General features: G+C 39.4%; 1 protein-coding gene and 1 long non-coding RNA gene across 2 annotated transcripts in view; one reads left to right on the top strand and one right to left on the bottom strand.

Annotated features, from left to right (window-relative positions):
- Positions 1 to 19,831, top strand: part of bs (blistered) — a 38,079-nt gene that overhangs the window by 9,348 nt on the left and 8,900 nt on the right. The gene's annotated exons all lie outside the window — the stretch shown is intronic.
- On the bottom strand, positions 1,828 to 19,033 carry LOC135428049 (uncharacterized). The gene is made up of 2 exons (XR_010436190.1): positions 17,959 to 19,033; positions 1,828 to 3,587 (listed from the first exon to the last, which is right to left on the bottom strand). It is a non-coding gene; the product is annotated as an uncharacterized LOC135428049 (long non-coding RNA).

The following is a 19,831-nucleotide window of genomic DNA, read 5'->3' as shown; positions in this document are numbered from 1 at the left end:
TACGCAACCTCCTCCAGATTATCCTGAACACAATTTCCCCCCCAAAAAATGGGCCTTTAACTAGTTTCACAGTTTTCAATTTTCAATTTTCAAGAGCAAGGTTAAGAGCTTTACATAACCAGCCACACGAGCTGCCAGTTTCTTGTTAACCTACACGCGAAAAAAAAAACTTTTAAAAAAGAAAAATATTATCCAGCTGGCGAGTGGGCAGGCCCAGCAGCTGAATGAATTTGTATCTTTAGCCATTGGCTTTGACTGTATCTGTATCTGCATATATACGTTTGTATCTGTATCTGTTGAGTTTCATCATTGCGTTGTAAAAGCTTCCGCTTGTACTAGGTGAAGTGCCCACTCGATGGGCTTGCGGGCAACTGAGCGGGGTGCTTATGAACAATAGACTCGCTGATAACTGCATGTGGGCTTTGCGTGTGACGCTTGTGACGTCATGACGAGTTCATAAATCGATCAACAACAATTGGCTCCTCGAAGAGTCAAGTCATGCATCAGCAGTTAGCTAACCCAGCTCCGCTGTCCCGCTCCGATCTTGGCATGCAAATCGCGCGCTCGCGGCTTTTTCAATGCCAGGCCAGGCCGGGCCGGGCCGTGCCAGCTGCCAGTCGCGTAGGCTTCATCGCATCTCTTTGCGGCCCGATGACGTGTGCCACCGAGAGCCACTCTTTTCGGCTGCTCGACTGTAGCCCCAACAACAAACAGCTGTCGTTTCATTGGCTTCATTCGCTTCATTCAGCTCCAACTTGGAGACGATGAATGAACGCCAAGCACAACGGCAGCAGGCACCACGCAAATGTTGTGGGTGTGACACCAACGCCGCTTCTGGTCACAACAAACACAACAAAGAAGTAGGTGTGCTGTTTAAGCTTGTGCTCGACTACATGATGCCCTGGAAAAACAAATTCCAGAGACTCGTTCTAAGTTCCATGAGAAGTGACAGTTGTATTTGCAATTCCAGATGATATTCCTTTTATTATTCTAATTTTAGTGTCTTCTCATTTACGTTGAGCTTTTTTGATTCTAGCTATAAAAGTATTTCAGTTCTTGGCTACCAAAATAAAATGATATGTTTTTCTTAAAATCCAATTTGTTAGAGCCGTAGACCAATTTTCTAACGAATTTAACCTACTTAAGGTCTCTGGGTTTCTACTATATTTCGCCTCTTTAATTGTTAATTTTATTTGTTAGCTTGGGCAATAGGCAATAGGCAATAATTTCGAAATTTTAGTTAAACTGAAACTATATTCACAATTTTTCTGACCCAACTCTATTTGTAGACTCTATATATCCTATTTTCTTCTCCATTTCCGTAAATCCTTGCCAGCATTATCTGCTTTTAAATTCTTCGAGTTATGCTTGCTCGAAAGATACTTTCGCTTAGTATTTCGCATACCCATTTCAGATGTATTGGCCTACAGGGTATTTGGCTGGCACGTCATCACTATTTGTTATTATTACTGCTGCTGCTTGGTTAGCCAGCTGACTGATAAACTTCATAGCTTGTTATTGCCCGGGGCTGCTGTAGGTCGTTCTCTGACACTGCCGCCAACTCCGAGTCCAGCCAAGGTTAATTGTCCGCATGCAGTGGGTTGCTCTTTCTGTTTGTTTTTGTTGTTGCTATTGTTGTTGTGGCTGCTGTTGCTGTTGCTGTTGTTGGGCAACTTTGCGCCACTTTATACAATACTTATGTATAGCAAACTAATATGCGTAGCTTTTGGCTGCGCGGGTGTTTGCCTTCTTTGGTCGCTCACCTGCGCATCTTAAACGCCCACGCCCACCGAAATTATATGTATACAAATCACAAAATACGAAATGTTGTAAGTTTATTGGCTTTAGCTTTTATTAGTATACTTTTCAAAGTGTTTGCTGATCGTGTGCAGTGACCCTTTGGACTTTCATTTTTGTTTTTCTTAGGTACAGTTTGTGCTTTAGGTTAAATGTTTTTTTATGGCTTTAATTTTAACATATTCTTTTGGATAGATTTTCACTTTATTTAAAATTTTAAAATTTCTTAACCATCACTTAAAGTTTCTGTTTTACTTTGCCAAAGCTCAAGAATTTGTTCGTTTCATTTTATATTTTCTGTATTATTTTGTACAAGCACAACAATTTGTAAAATAATTTGGGATAGATTTTTGTATTTTTTCGTGACCCTCTACTTTGAAATTAACATGGTTCATTATATTATAGAAAATTTAAAATCAGTTTTTAAAAATACTCAAACTTTGATTTTGGATAGAATCGTTTTGTTTTTGATGGATGTTTTTTTGGTTATTTTTTTTTAAATTTAATTCTGCTCTTATAATTTTTTATAAATATTTATAAATAAATAAATCTAGTTGATCTTCTAAAAATATTCATAGCTTTGGGCTTTTCAGTGGCACATGGAAAGTATTATTCAGAAATAATCTTCTTAATTTTACTAATCAAGAAAGTAGTAATATTTTAAAATTTTCCAAATGGAATTTAATTATTGTTAACTTGAACATACTTCAAGTAATGCTGCAACTCATGTGATCAAATGTGAACTCCCTTTGAGCTAAAATTAGCTTAGATTGGAACCCATTCGAACAATGCGAACTCCTTGAACTATTTCAAGTTGTAGCACACCCAAAGTCCACCTCCTCGCGTAAAGTTTCCGCTGCTGCTCGCAGCAACTCCTCCAACTGCTTAGCTCTTGTCCACACACACAGACAGCCACACATGTTCTTGGCCCCCTCTGCGGATCGAACCTGGGCACACTAAGTACATATCAGTTTGAGAAATTAAAAGCATTTTGCGGTTCGGCTGACTATCGCAGCCGCGTGCCGCTCGAGCCTCTAACGACATTTCAATGATTTGCTGCCCCTGTTGCGGCTGCTGCTGTTGCTGCTGCTGTTGTTTTTGGGGCCAAGCGTCACCAAGTTGGCCACGTGCGCAGCACAAGGCAGCGCGACAGGCGAAACAGACGGCACAAAAGCATTTGCAATGCTCGCCGATTACGTACGAGGGCGACCTCTGTCAGTGGCCAGTGGCGGTTGCCATCGCGAGCCGCCACCAACAACGCAACAACGCAAAGAATCTTGCGTGGCCCGAACCAGCGACTGCGTCTGCTGCATGGAGCTGGACGGCTGCGGTTGCTGCTGCGGCTGTAGCTGTAGCTGTAGCTGTAGCTGGAGCTGGAGCTGGAGCTGGATTTTGTGTTTAAGCCGCCGCGCGTTGAGTTCTGACCACATGCCGCCACAATGTCCTCTTAATTTCCTAGGCCGCAGCTGTGCGATGATATCGTCGCGTTGTCCTCGCAGCTATCTCCCTCTTGCTACCACCCTGCCACCCTCTCGCTCTGGTTCTCGCTCTGGCTCTCTCTCTCTCTCTGTCTGTCTCTGTCTGTGGGCTGTTTTTTAATTCAACTGATTGTACTGCAGCTTCTGGAATTCGGCATTTCTTAAAGCCGCACATTGTGCGCGTCGGCAACATCTTGAGGCTGAACTGTTGATGCCACCGCTGGAAGGCAGCAAGGTACCTGAACTGCGACTCGCTTGCAACTTCTTGTGGCCGTTTGCCGCCAGCCGGCAGCCGCCTGCCGCCTTCGCAATCTGCAAAACAGAAAGAAAAAAAAGCAAAGTTTAAGAAATGACAATTTGTGAGCTTCTTTTTGCTGATGTTGTTGTTGTTGCTGCTGTTGTTGTTTTTGTGTATTGTTTTTTTTTTTTTTGCTTGACTTGTCTGCCGTCTGTTTTGTGTGCCTCTTGCTTTCATTGTGATTATTTAAAGGCCAAAACCCGCCAGCCGCCAGCCTGGCCCAGGCGACCAGGCGGCCTTAACGAGGCGCTTGTGCCTTTCAGAACTCCTTTGGCGCATTTAGTTAAGCAATTATTGTTGGCAATGCAAACAAATAATGCGTACATTGTATGCAACTGTCTAAGCAGCGATTGTGCAACTGTGCACAACACAACACAACACACACACACATACACACACACACACACAACACACTCGGTAGAGACACCCGCCGCTCCCTTGTCTGACTTACTCCAATGATTTTCCAAGTTAATCAAAATTCTTTGCTATCCACTATGAAATCTCAACGACCTTACCCCCCAGGCGTGCCCGTCTGCCTTTTGCTAGCGCCATGTGGCAACATGCGCTGTCCGCCACGCCCAAAGCTCTGCCACTGAAGCGTGGCAGAGGCGGCGACAACGGCGGCAACTTAGAGACAGCCGCTTACGTAGGTTTTTTCTTTTAGCCTCGCTTCACTGCGCATTTTATGGCTGAGAATTAGTTTTTGTTTCTTTTTTTTTTTGGAGTGGCTTCTTTCATAGATTAGATTTATTAAGATGTTTTCTCTTGATGCAAGCCGGCAATCTCTTCAATGTCTGTTTATTTCCACATCGCATCATTTCCAGCTTTTATATCGTAGTTTCGGAGATTGTTCAGATAAAGTTATAGATATGCAAAGAAAAAAATGTAAATTGCCTCTAAGCTTGTAGAAAATATCTATTTATGTTAAAATTAGGAGTTGTTGAAAAGGCAAATAGCAGGACATTTGTTTGTGTTATTGACGAATTCATAGCTGCCTTCGCTTGCTTCTGGAGTTGAGCCAGCCACCTCTCTTTTGTTAGTTGGAACCCTAAACATTGTTTTTCATATTAGCTTTGAACACCGATTTTCCCCACTTGGAAATCATAGTTTCTATTACCACTAAAGGAAGCTGCAGTACATATTTCAGATTCTATTTCTTTTTCCTTTCCATTTTCAGTCGGTCAGGACAAACTCTGATATATAGACGGAAGCTATGATTGATTTATATTGAGTAAATCAAACCAGATATCGAATTAAACTACTAATAATATTGAATGCAACAAACCTACTGCCAACTGTTCTGTTTAAGATAGGATGAAAAAAAAGAGAATGTAAGGACTATCTTGTCATGCAGAAGATTTAATTTCCTTGTAGACATTTCCCTTTTAGAGATATGTCAGAATAGTGCTGCTCGTAAATGCAGAGTTTGATGAAAATATCGTGGAAAACAGACTATTGCACTACATAAGAACCTACTTTTTCACTTACTTCATAAGTCGCCAGATGTTGTAAAGCTTTGCATATACTATATGAGGATCGTAGTGAACTAATTATTCCCGGGTTTGGTCAAGTTATCTTAGTATGAAAAAAGGTAATTTTCGACCGATCGTTTCTATGTCAGTTATATGATATAGTGATTCGATCCGACCGGCTTTGTCATATGTACTGCAACAGAGAGACAGACCTCTAAGACGATAGCTTTAAACTGAGAGACTTATTGGCATAGAAACTCAATTAAATCAACTCGGCTGTTGATGCTTATCTAGAATATATACACTTTATGGGGTCGGAAATGTCTCCTTTTCATGTCATGACGAAATTATAATATCCTCTACAGGTGTTTATAAAATGCTTGGAATGCTCTTCGGCTTAGAACTTAAGATTTTTAAGGTTTACGTTTTCGGTTTTAAGCTATAAATGCCCAATATAATGGCTGAAACATTTTTATAGAAAAATACATAGGCGTAAACATTTCAGCAGTTTTTTTCAAAGTTTGTTTTGGTATCTATTTTGATACAATTCACTTAAGTTAATTGCATTTTTTTTCTAACAGCTTCAAAGCATTCTCTGAACGCTCTGCTCTAGCTACAATATATATAAAAATTGTGTTGATTTCAACATTTCATTTCGATTGTGGGCAGGAAATGAGCCAAGCTGAACTGAGCTCTTTTAACTGGTGATGTTTTATTGTTGCTGTTGCCCGGGCACCGGGTACTCGGGTGCTGGGTACTGCCAACTGCCAACTGGCGGCTGGCAACTGGGAAACTGTGGGCAGCAGCAGCTCGGCTCGGATTGGCTCTGTGTGGGATGTCCGCGTGCTTCATTATATAATGAAATGGATGGCACAAGTGTGCGGCGTTGGTGCGCTTAGAATTTATTACCGAAGATGTTTTGTCACTGCCGCTAATACCCGTACAATAGACCAACGCGTCGTTAACTTGTCTCAATTCGTTTTGTAAACATGTGCAAAACGGTGAGAGGAGTTCTTCATTTGACAACAAGAATAAGATAAATGTTAGAGTATGATGGCAATCAAGTTGTTGTTCAGCTCAACATGTACTCTATGTGGGGATTTACAAAACGAAAGGTGGTATAGAATGAAAGCATTTTATTATCTAAGGGTTCGTGGCATAGAAAAGAAATTGTACTTTCTGGGGGTTCCACTCGTATGTTATTTCTATATGATAGAAAGATCAGTTTAATATAGCTTCCAATTTTTAATGGATATCTTGAAACCAAATTTTAAAAGTTGTGTTTGAATGAATATATGTATATTTAATAATATATGATTTATTAAACGAAAAGTTGTTCTAATGAAATACTGAAGGACGAATGCAATGGTCTATTAGATAACAACAAGAAATAATTAATTAAGGTTTTCCTGAATTGAATTTAAAAGTACGTCCAAACACACCCCATTATAAGTCCACAATCTTAATAAATCTCAAATTTTCATAACTATAAGTTAAATGAAACCTGCAAACCGAAAATTCTTTTATCAAATTCAGCAATTCTTTGTTTTTGAGTATTATGTGAATTACTAGCCATAGAATATTCAGTGTATTCCATTAGACACAAGACTTGTGTGCTTCTATGCGAAACGAACGTCATCAGCTGGTCATAATACTCTATAAATCGTAAGCTCTTCCAGTTGATGAAAGTGCCATAAATTTTCAATTAAACTTTATGCTTCTGCACAGATTTTGATAAAGTTCTTGGCCGTCGCCGCCTCGACGACGGCGACGACGACTCGTGCAAATCTTGTGCTTGGTCTAGACGATGATGATGACAGAGGCTGGGACGGCGAACCCAACCTTAGTTTTTTGTGGCATCGAGCTCATCATCGTGTGATTGGCGCCGATTAAGCAATCCATGCAAAAACTTTGCATAATGTTGCGCGTGTGGATGTGGATGCCAGGCAGGCACTGCCTGCAATTATTTGTGAATTAACATTTATAACACTTGATCCTTGGTTGCTGGCAGAGGGTAGAAAGCGTTGCGTTTGACGCTTCGCTGCATTTAAAAAGTATTTTTCGTGCCTTGCTGCTGCAACGGCGACTCAAGAAATATTTGCTGCAGCAACAACTGCAGCAGCAGCAAGAGCTCTGCCCCAGGTCTGTCCAATTGCACATTTGTCCATTTGGTTGTATGTCTGTTATGCGGATTCATTGCAACCGCAGCCACTTGTTCAAGTTGCCACATGCTGCAGCTACTGCTGTTGCTGTTGTTAGTGGTGTTGTTGTTGCTGCTGCTGCTGCTGCTGCTGCTGCTGTGCTAAATTTCACACCAACAATGAGCGCGCGCCACAATGAATGAAAATGAGTGACGCGCCGCATTGCGTTGCACTTTGGCTTGGTCTTTTGCCTGGCTGGCAGTCCCGGCTAAATCGATACCTTAATTCAAAGGCACGCCAGACCGCATTTTTGGATAATCAACAACGCGTCCGCTGCTCAATTGTGGCACGCGTGAGATTTCCTGTCACAGGTTTCAAGTTGCAAGTAGCCAAAAAACTAACAAAACAAAAAAAAACTATAGTCGTCTGCCTTATATATATTTTTTTTGGTGCTTCCGATGGCTTATCTGCCACTTGGGCCTGGGAATTGTGGCAAAGCGAGAAGCGTGTGTGGCTGCTGTTGCAGTTGTTGTTGTTGTTGTTGTGCAATTGCCTTTAAAAAGCTGTTAACATGCGTTGTCATCGCTGCCATATGTTGCACGACGCGACGCGACGCGACGCGCCGCGACTCGAAGTCAACTTCGACGCGAATTCGACTCCTGGTCGCCATTGGAGAGACACAATTGCCGCCACCTGGCACAACTGAACCCATTTTGCGCTGCTTGGATCAATCCGCGAGGCTGCAGTTTGTCAGCATGCGTTGATTTCCATTGAAATCTATGCGAAAGTGCAAAGCCCACAGATTTGCGTAGCTCGCAGCGCTAGTTATAGCTTCCTCAGTTCACATGTGCCGTCCCTTATTTGGAAGCTTGTGTGGTGCGCAAAATAAAAAAATAAAATTAAACAACAAAACGAAATACAAAAAAAATAACAAAACCAGCACAACAACAACCACAACAACAGCAGCGTCGGCGGCGGCAGCAGCCAAGCCGAGTCACAAAACAACAACATGCAGCAGCAGCAGCAGCTTAAGCGGCTGCGGGGCCAGCGGCAGCGGGGCAGAAACTGAGCCGAGTGCAACGTGGTCGCCACATTGGCTGACTTATGACGAAAATAATTGCGGCTATCGCGACTGGCGATCGCGTCATCGTCATCGACATCGACATCGTCAGCAGCGTTGCTTGTAGAAAGCTCATCGAAGCCGTTGTCGTTGTCCCTGTTTGCTATATACCCTGTAAATAATGGGCAAATGAGCGTGTCTGACAGTCAAAGCTGTTAGTTTTGCTCAGCTCAAGCTTACGTCAAGAATATTTAACTGAGTTCAAAGAAGATTTAAGCAACAAACTTGAATTCATCTTTAGTCAAATGGATTATAGCTAACTGACCTTATATTAAGTGTAGGAAACCCAAATAAAAGGGAAAAAGAGAAATAATATATTTTGAAAAATATGATTTCGCAAAAAAAAGTATTCTTTTTTCTGGCAAAGAGAAAGTAACATATTAAGAAAAAATGTTGTCCTATATTTAAATTTAAATTTAAAACTATAATAACCTTTTTTGGCAAACATCAATTTACAGAAATATTTAAAAATAAATTCTAATAACTTTCCTTTATTAATAATAATTTTAATTTGTAGTCCTTGTGAATTAGGTAAATCAAAAAAAATAAAACATCTGAATGGAACTGCAATTTTTAATAAAATGCCAAAATTTACATACTCTTTAAAAAAAAAATTACTCATATAATGTGAAAAGTTTAATGGTGGATATTTTTAAAAAATCCAAAAAAATCGTTTTCTCTTATAATGTGAAATGTTTATCTTTGCTTCATTTTGAAATATCTTTAAAAAATCCCTAATTAGTTAGTCATCAGATCTTGAGTTTATTATTCTTATTAATCTTACTTAATTACTACCTTACGTAATCCGATCTCTATTTGTTTCATGTCTTGGAAAACTAAAACAAATTTGTTTACTTCCATATATTTCCCATACACAGAGCATCTGGCAGTCATGCACTTGTGCTGACTGCATTTTAAGTAGGTTTTTGTTGATTTTTTACTTCTGTTGCTTCCTTTAGCCGTTATACGCGGCGTATGAGTAATCAATAATAATTTTATCGCCCGTTTTCTAGTCAGCCTGTGTGGTCGACGCATTTAATTTTCATAATGTTTTAAGACGCACAATCGATTGCCATAATAATTTCACGCAAATATAGCACAAAACGCCGCAAAATGGGGGTTACTGCTGCGGCCAGGGGGTAGATCAAGAGTGGGTGCTGGGGCAAGGGGGAACACAAGCGGATCCCAACGACAATTTCACATATTGTAATTTAGTTAATTCGCATCGTTCGGCGTACGCAAATTCGCCGACATTGTCTATGCATTAGCTACATGTCGTAGTTGTTGTTGTTGTTGCTGTTGTTGTAAAACGTATCGAAGGCGACTGTGCGGCGTCTGTTGTTGACTGCGTTTGATATGCAAATTTCTGTTTGCCATTTGCTTCAGAAAGCACAGATACAGATACAGATACAGATACAGCAGGCCACAGCTACAGTTAATGCCATAGATACAGATACATGCAAATGTGAATATCGTTCGCAGTCGTTTGTGTTAAATCGCCAAACGGCAACAGCGAATGAAAATTATAGTTCTTCTCTTTTTTTTTTGGCATAACAGCGCTTAAAATTGCATTTATATTGTTGAATATTGTCAAAATGTGGTCGTAAAAAGTCCATAGATTGTCCCTAAAGCATCCTGTTTATTGCGCTGTGTCTGCGTGGGTGACACGCAAGAAAAATTCAAATTCTTTAAGCTGACTTGCCTTTTAGTGGAAAAAGTTAGAACATTTTGTTTTGGCGACACTTTCTGCAGTCAACCCACAGTTACGCCTAATTTCTTTTCAACTTTAAGAAGTTTGAACAGTGTGCAATATCTTTTCAATTTAATTCCTTTATTTTTTATCTAATTTTTTGCCTCTGCTCCGATTTTATGCTTATCTTGAACGCCTAAAAACTGTTCAAAAAGGTATTTAATGCAGACATATCCGACTCCATTGTATACATACTTGATCCGATCACATATCTGGTTTAATCAAGATATAACCATGTGCATCTTTAAAACTCGTATATCTCATGAACTATAGAAGTTAGAGACAAATTTAAAATATGGGCTTAGACTAATTATATTTTATGCCTCAATTTAGATAAAAATAGATTTTCAGTCTCCTAAAAGATTATAAGAGCTAGACACACAAACAGATAGAGGTTGTGTATAATCTATACAGATCTAAGATCTCTTACTTTTGGATACGTTTGCACACTCAAAATCATTTGTGTTTATTTGTCTTTGAAATTATGATCTCAGTTGCAATTAAAGTGAATGTTTGTAAAATTTGTATTATTTAAAAAATATATTATTTAGCACAATACACTTCTTGAAATTTCGCTGAATTAAGACCCAATGCTGATATACAAATATGTGTTAAAACAAGCATTATAAAATGTCTCTCAATTTCCCAAGTAACAGATATATTTCATTTTGATTAACTGCAGCCTGCATTTGGCTAAAATATTTTGCTCGCAATTTCCTATTTGAGCAGCTGCGAGTGGGCCTGTGAAATACAAAAAAATGCCCCATCCAGGCCACTTAAAGCGATCGCAGTGATCAGCAAAAATAAACGCTTTGATCGCGTTCTCAGCATTTTCGGCGCTTCATTTGTCGCATTTCATTTGGCCATTTGCAGCTGATTGACTGCGAACAACTGCAGCACACGGCGTATGCGCAATATTTGCAAGCATCGGCAGACAGCAGCCCAGCAGCAGCAGCGGCAGAGGCAACGTCAGTGACTGCCACTTACGCGACGCCTTGACATGCCCACACGTAGCAACAACAACAGCAGCAGCAGCAGCAGCGGCAGTAACAACACCCCAACAACTTTGCAACATGCCACGAAACTTTTTGGAATTTATGTTGCGCCGCTGTTGTGTTTTTTTTTCTCTTCGTTTGTTTTTCAATTTTTTCTCTCCCGAGCGGCGTGTGAGAATTTCTTTTGAAATGCAGCGTGTGCAACGCGTGTTTAGAGACAGCATCGAACCTTTAATAAGCTGCTGCTGCTGCTGCTGTTGCCCAGCGTTAAATTTATAATGTGGCACGCAATTAATTCACTGCCAAAGCTGCCAAGCAGCCGGCCAAAAGGCGCAAAAATTATCACACCATTCAAATGACGCTCACGATGGCGGCCCAATGTTTGTCGAGTCGAGCCAGTTGCCCAGTCGCCCAGTTGCCAATTTCCCAGTTGTCGCTTTGGCGGCAAAACATTTAACAAGCTCAGCTGCCCAGCAGCTGTCCAAGTTAGCCAGTTAGCCGTGCCACAGATGCGGCATGCCACCTAGCAAGCGCACGCTAGGCGTCCAATTGGCTGCCCAGGCCTCAGCTTCAACCGCAGCCACAGCTCTCCAAGTGGGGAGTGGACAATGGCCACCATTTGACCGCTGGCCGGTGGTCCTTTGTCAGCGAGCGCGCTGTCAACGCTAATTTGTGGCCAGTAGCCGAGCTCTCTCTCTCTCTCTCTCCCTCTCTCTCTCACCCCACTCGCTGTCTGTCTCTCAAAAATATAGCCATTAATGTTAAGCACTTGCAGTTGATCAATAAAAATCTGCATGCAACGTGCGAGTTTTACAAATTACTTGCGTCATGCGGCATTTAAGTACATTCGAGTATTTTCCCACGTCTCATTAAAATTGCAGTTAAAATTCTGCTAAAGAAGGCCCAGAGTCAGGCCGGGACGAGACCGAGGCCTCAGCCACAGCTCCATCATCAGCTCCAGCTCCAGCTCATGCTGTTCTTTTACTTTCTATCGATGCATTGCATCGTCCAATCCGCCGAGCCTCATCGTCATCGTCATTATTGTCAACTCTCAACCAGTTGCCAATCGTCTGTCCAATTGTCTCTCTGACTGTCTGTCTGTCTGTCTGTCTGACTATCTTTCAGCTTCTGCCTGCCGTTCTAGATTGATGTCTGCGAAGTCAGCAGCCAACATCAGGGACTGAGAGATTCGAGCTGCTTGGCACAGTTTGCGCACTTTGGCATCTCTTTTTTTTTACACCAAACTTTTAGCGTGCAACTAAAACGTATTCACAAAGTTTGTCATAATTAAATTTTAAACTTTATAAATAAAACTCGAATTAATGTGCTCAATAACAAATGAAATATTGACCCTACAATAAGTAATTAAAAATTAAAAATGAAACTAAACTTTTTTGTGTGAACACAGCTTAAAGCAGTTTTTGATTTTAATTTTAATTTATATTTTTGCTGTTCGATAACTCTTTTTTTCATTTAAATTCCATAATTGGGAGATCTTTATATAAATAATTATATATATCTATTAAGACAGAGGCGCGAACTTATAAAACAATTATATAGGCTACATTTTCTGCATTTATAGCTCAACTACTTCATTAAATCCTTTTCGAGTTACAACTTTCATTCGTTCGCAAAGAACAATATTAATTTGTAAACAAATTTTTTATATCCTTAAGGAGACATTTTAAGCATTAGAAACTGTATATATTCTTATCTATGAGAAAGATCGAACTTAATATAGCTTTCTTTCAGTTTGTCGGGCTTGTGCCTTACATTTTAAGTTAGGTATATAAAACTGAAGCAGGCAGATCATATCTCAATGGGTTCAGAACACAATATCTTATGAGCTGTCATGGAAAGTATCTATCCAAGACATTGAGTTTGTACGAAAGACATCAAATATGAGCTGCCAAAACCTTGGCGACATCTTATATAAACTATAGTTTAGACTATCGTATCGTATAGCTCCCAGGGGAACCATATGTCGTAAATCTCAGAGAATAAACCAAAATACAATTCCTTATATAAGCCGTTACATAACTCATTATCCTTATTGTACCTGACATGTTTATTAGATCAGCCCAAAAACAACAATTCGAGTTAACTTAACCTTTGTCTATGCTTTGATATGATTATATATAAACTACGTTATTTTATACTTTCATTAACCAATAAATCTGGTATTTAATATGTGTCATGTAATGTCGACTTCGACAATGTATCCAAAGATAAAGAGTTTCAGTTACTGCCTAGCTGATAGTACTAGTCAAATAGTAGTAGTAGGGTAGTCAAGATCGGTTTAAACTTTTCAAAACTTGTTAGTTGCTGTTGTATTTAGCAGCAAGCTGCGCATTTAGCGCTGGAAGCTGCCCACTCTCAGTTCGTCAACTTGATTGTTTCGCGGTTGTTATTCTGGCTTGATACACATCTGATTCTTGTATATAATATAGAGTGTATATATATATATATATATATATATAGTATGTATATATAGGTATTTAAACATAAGCATGTGCGCCTTAATTAAAACTCGAGTGTGTGTGTGTGTGTGTAGGAGTTAATTAGACTGCGGAGGTGTACGGCCCCAGTCTCTTGGGTCCGGGGTCTCCGAATGTGTCTCCGTCGAGTCGCTGGCCATTTCGTTCGCTTTCAAGTCAAGTTTCAGCTATTAGTCGCTCAATATTACGCGTTTTGCTGCTGTGCAAACATTCATATTGTTGTTGTTGTTACTGTTGTTGCTGTGATCTTGAGTTCTTGCTGTGTTGTATGGAGCCTTCTGGTCCCGGGGCCTATGCTACAATATCGATACGTACCGGGGCCGTTCGGTCTGCTCTGTTCACACGCTGCTCATCAACAATTGCTGTCACGAATTTTCCACTCGGCGCTTTTTGTGCGCGCTACTTGTTTGTATTTTAAAATTTATTTATTTGTGCAGCATCCACACACACACACACGCGCGCGCACACACACACACGCACAGAGAGAACACAGAAATACACACTCAATGAGTATGAGTGTGCAGAGGCAGAGTCGTCCTCCTGGAGCGCACCAAAGAATGCATTTGATCAGATAATGTAATTCGCATTTTAAATTGAGGCGCATTCCCAGTTAGACTTCTTCTCACATGCATTTACCGTGCGCGCTGCGTAGGCCCATCCTTCAGACCAGGCTCTGTGGACTCCCCGGCCTGGCCAGGTCTCATCTCTGCTCTGGACTGTGGCCATTCCTCTGCTTGTCTTTGCCGTTCCAGCGTTGCGGGCGTTGCATTATTACGCACAAGTAAATCATCCCAGACGACGTCGTCGTCGTCGTCGTCGTCGACATCTTCCAGCCGCAGCCTCAACGGCTTGTTAAGTAATTTAGTTGGCTTCTTGGTTTTTTTTTCGCTCACTCTCGGCCTTTTTCTATATGATATGTATTATATTATTTCTGTTTTTTCTTTCTTTTATGTTGCTTTGCAGATTTGCGCTTGTTTGCCTTGCATTTGTTATTGTTTATATGCATTAAATTGGTTTTCAATTAGGCAAAGGTGTCTTCTAATTTGATGACAGGTTTTGGGCTTTAGATTCCTCATATCCCCAGCATCGAAATATCTATTCTTATGCTCCTTTATTGACTGTCTTCAAGGAAATCTGTTGCATCATGGTTGGCATTAGTTTTTCAACTCTAGAAATAATTCTACACACCTTTTAAGGCATTTTTCAATTAATCAATCATTTTATAGTCTATTTTCATCATGCTGTTAATTTATTCAATTTCGTTTTGCTCTCCGATCACTGACTTCTCAGCAAGTCTTAACATTATAACAAACGATCTCTGTATCATGTTCCATGCCATTTTAAGTCATGACGTTAAGTCAGTTCATAAACTTTAAGTTTCATTCGAATGTGTTTCATTTATTTGAATTTTGTTTGCATTATTAAATTAACTTGTGCTTGCTTTAATTACATGATCAATTCAAGATTATGTCGCAATTTAGCAAGTGCTTCTTAAAGCAGATGATAATCTCTTAATTTGCTTTCGTTTTGTAAAAATTTAATGTCCGCCTCTCCATCGTTGAAAAACATTCGAAAAATAACCATTCAATGATTATTTATTTAAATAAACTTTACTATGCTACTATTGCCAAATTATTTTATTTCTGTTTCATTTAACCAATTGAGAAAAGTATTTTTTGCTGTTTACTGTGATTATTAGAAATTTGGTGAGAATCAGAAATTCAGGTACTGATCTTGCTTTTATTTTTACAGAAAGAAAAATGTTATTTGTTTTTCATTTTGGTTAAAGAAAATTTGGGCACACGCGTACTGATCGAGGACTTGGCAACAATTGAAGATCAGGAAGTCTTGCATTTATTTAAATAGAGAGGAACTTATTTTTTGTTGCTTATTTAACATTTACTGGCAATAACTGAAGATCAGAAAAAGAGAGAAACACAATTATTTTTTGTTCACTTCAAATCAAAAGTGGCTGAAGATCGGATATTCGCATGCTGATCGATAGCAGAAAGTGAATATTTTAACTACACTTTCTTACTGATTAAAGGCTGATTATCATCATCAACTATGCTCTGCCCATCAATGCATGTCGTTGCAGACGCAACTTTCCTCTTTCACCCAAGATCAGTTGCAGATCAACTGCGTACTGTGCATCAGCATTTGCAGTCGTCGGGATTAGCATATCGGTGTTCAGATCTATAACTCTGAGCTGTGCCGGTAAACTGGCTGCGAGACAATTTGAATGTCAAAGTCTTGCCTGGGCTGGTCTGGGCAGCAGCTGGAGTTGCCGGATCAGAGGAATCGATCATAGGCTCTCATAGTTTAACGATTGAATTTTGATATTTGTGACACGCAGATTTTCCATCAGTGTCAACAAGGCATTGTTTGGCCACATCAACGTGGTTGGTCCGCCAGCTCAGTAGGCTGACAGGACAGACGGGCAGACTGGCAGACTGACTGACTGACTGTCTGACTGACTGACGGACTGACAGACTGGAGGACTGACAGAGTTGATCGTCGATTTTTCAACATCAGCCCGAAAAATGCAAAGCGAACACAACGCGTACATTTGCATAGACACAAAATTACGACTATAAGAGCCGGATCGATAAAAAAAAAAGCCAAAATGATGAAAAAAACGCAGGCTTCCTGGTGTCCCGTTGCCGTGCTATGTCTTTTCTGAATTTATGTACCCACACAATGGCTGAGAGGCTGACTCGGGTCTGCTCGGGTCTGGTCTGGTCTGGTCTGGTCTGGCCAGGTTTGATCTGGCCAAGTGTTGGCCAAAACACCATTCTAGCGGTTAAAGCCAGCTTGTTTATTGGCATGAAAATCTATCAAAAATGCATCATGCATTTATATTTATTATACGTAAACACAAAAATAATGTGCTTGACATTTGACCCGGCCCAAACGACAACGTTTGGCCACATGTTGCCACGTCTTTTAGGCTGATTATGAAACGGCTTTCTGCTTGTTTGTCTCTCTGTCTGTCTGTTTGTTTGTTTGTTTGTTTGTATTGGCTGCTTTGTCGGTCTGTCTGTCTGCCCCCCCTCTGGCAGCCAGCCTGGCATTGTCTTTGGCCCGTTTGGAGTCTCGGTGTATTTTGCATTCTAACACAAATCAAATGCGGCCCCACTCGACACTCGCCACTCGCCACTTAAACGCTCGTTTATAATGTTGTTAAAATACAATAAATAGCCAGGATTCGCAGCAGGCGGTTTCATAGCGAAACGGCAAACGCACAGATCTCCCCCCTCCCTCACACTGCACATGCTGATTTATGAAATGTGGACGCCGACTTGGCGGCCAACCAAAGGCCAAATCCCCCACTGCACTCCAGCTAGCCAGATCTGAGACCAACTGCTGACTGCTGCTGCTAACTGCTGCTTACTGCTGCTTACTGCTGCTGCTGCTGCTGCTGCTGCTTACTGCTGCTGCTGCTGTGGTGATTGTGTGTGATTGCAACTCTTTGATTGAGTTGTCCGCGTGCTGGGCTACTGTTTGCAGGGACCCTGAGCTAGTTAGCAGCCTGTTGTTGTACTAAAACGCAACAGATTATATAAAATAATACTATTTTATATATAAATTGCTATGATATGGCAAAACTATACTTAGATGTGCCAATTGTATGCCTAGTTCAAATCTTCTGGAGATATTGCACATGAAAGTAATATATACACATATATTTATCATATATTAATTGAAAGTAAGAGTTCTATTTGATCTAAACCTTATACTTGGTCTCTACAATACAATAAATAAATTTCGGTTTACAACTTGACAGACCAATCGTAAGATTAGGCCTAATTTTCCTTAACTGAATAATACATTGCCAACACAATTCAATACTTCAAATCAAAGAAGTTTTCATACAGAATTTAACTCTATAAAAAAACTGTTTTATAATAAAAAGTTTTTCATTCTTCAGCAAGCTTTAAAACGAATCAATCTTTAGGAAATGTTTATTATAAGCAATAGACACTTAACAATTTTTGATCAATTATGTATTAATATATTAAATTAAACCAATTGATCCTCAGGCTTTAATACGAATCAATCTTAACCATATGCCTAATATAAGCAATAGACTCTTAAGTGAAAACTGTTCTGGCTGTTTAAATAGAAAGATAACTAGAAGTTTCTTGTAAAACACATAATCAATCACAAGATAAAACTGATCGTGTTGTTTATGCGATCGATACTTGCGTTAAAGGAAGACATTCTTATAAGGTTTTTGCGTAAACAACATTTTATCAATTGTTTAATAGAAATATACTGATTACAAAATTTTAAAACTTCAATTGTTCGCCTTAATCAAGGCAATATAAATTTGCTTTTAAATATAGTTAATATCTAATTAGCTCATAAGTATAGCCTTTATTTAAAGTTTTTATAATAGAACTCACCTTTAGTTAACACTGATCTTTGATCATCATTGGGCTTAAGTCTTAGAGATTTATTATTTTTACACTGCAACTTTATCATTCGGTCTGTCACACACTTGCCGTACATTTTGATCGGCCACTTTTAACGTCTTTCTCCATGGCGTGCACTTAACTTCAGGCACGATCAGCACGATCGTTCGCTGATTCGTTGATCGTCGTGCGGCTCACGCAGCTGCTCACAGACTGAAAACGCAATCCGAGCCGATGCGACTCTTGAGTCCGTCCGCGTTTCGATCTCTCTGAGAAAACTCGTTCCAAGTGGGTTCTGCACAATTTTTAAGAGCACGATCGTCGACTTGGCTGCCTGTGTGGGAGTGCAATGGCGCATGTGGTGTGCGCGCGAGCGCTCTCTCTCTCTCTCTCTCTCTCTAGCAAGTTTCAAGCCGCGCTCTTTACTTGCGCTCTTAAACTGAGTTGTTATTAGGCACTTCAGCGCTTATAGCTTATATAGTATATAGCCACAGCTGTGGGCGTGACTTGTGGCCGCTGTTGTGTGCGTATTAGATTTTATAGACTCGCTTTTGACTTGCTTACATGTCCATTTTGGGCCGGGCCTTATGTACATTGGCCGTTTGGGGGCTGACGCGACAAATGAGCAAACAAATGAGCGCCAATTTATGAGTTTCTTGCGAGTTTGTTGTCTTTGTTGTTGCATATGAGCATTTAATTTACACGAATTTGTTATAAGATCACGTCTGTAAATATATACAGATTTTTATTTGAGCTGGGTGTAACCAGTTTTTCTTTATTTTTTGTGAAATTTTGCCGTGCACAAAATATGAAATCAGCTTTGATTTTGTGGGCGTGAGCACGAGACGCGATTTTCAGTCTTTATTTATTTTATTTTTTTGCTCATTTTTGTCGAATGACACAATTTGATGAAATCTGTTAAAAAGCGCTGCTGGACTTGCCTAATGAGCAGAGAAGTCGAGCTTAGAAATTGATTTTGATATTGTTTTTGTTTGCTTAAAAATCATAAGTTGGCCTCTCTAAAGTTTTTAATGAAGCTGTTTTTAAACTACATTTGCAGCGTGTTCAGTAGCTCGAAAATAATCACGATTTTATGAAATATTTTCATGTTAGACAACAAGATTAGATCAACTTTGCTTGCCGTGCTTTTTTATATATCAAATTGAATGATTTTAAATGTGTTGCTTAGTTTTTTGTTCTTGGTAAAATGTCAACACACTTTTCTGAAGGCGTTTTAACTAATTAACATGTATAAGTTTTGTCCTAGAAAAATGTTTTTAGCTTAAGCTAACATACATTCTTTCAACAAAGCTGCATCACAATAATTATTTTAAATCAGCGGTTCAATCGAGCTGATTTTTGCATTTTTAAATAACTGAATTTATATATATTGAGAAAGCTCAAATTTACAGTTCATTTAGCACATAAATCAAGCTGACAGCGCAATTTTCAAATGAATTTAATATTTAATTGTATTAAATTGGAAACTACGCGAAATAAATAAGTAATTAAATTAATATTTATTTATCATATCTGTTATGAATCTAAACGGACAATATTAAAATGCAATTTTAAATTCACTTTAGTTAAATTTAAAGCTTGACCCTTTTGCAATATGAATAAAGAATTATAATTAAATAAAGATAGCTATATACATAAAATTTTGATCACATATAAATATATGTCTGTCACATATATTAAATGAAGCCAATTTAAATAATTGCAAAAATGGCAGCGCTTTAGTTAAGTTGTCTTCAAATATGATAGTTGCTATTAAAGCAGTTAGCTCATAAAAATTTTAATTATTTTCGTTTAAGTGGGTTTTTAATGGAGTTAGTCATCTTTAGTGGGTAGAACGGTTTTC

Source organism: Drosophila montana, unplaced genomic scaffold (assembly GCF_035044405.1).
Source record: "Drosophila montana isolate Dmon_TW-CO22-7 unplaced genomic scaffold, ASM3504440v1 contig_2438_1, whole genome shotgun sequence".
NCBI lineage: Eukaryota > Metazoa > Arthropoda > Insecta > Diptera > Drosophilidae > Drosophila > Drosophila montana.
Note: the sequence above shows the minus strand (reverse complement) of the source record. Positions and strands in the feature narration are given on the sequence as shown.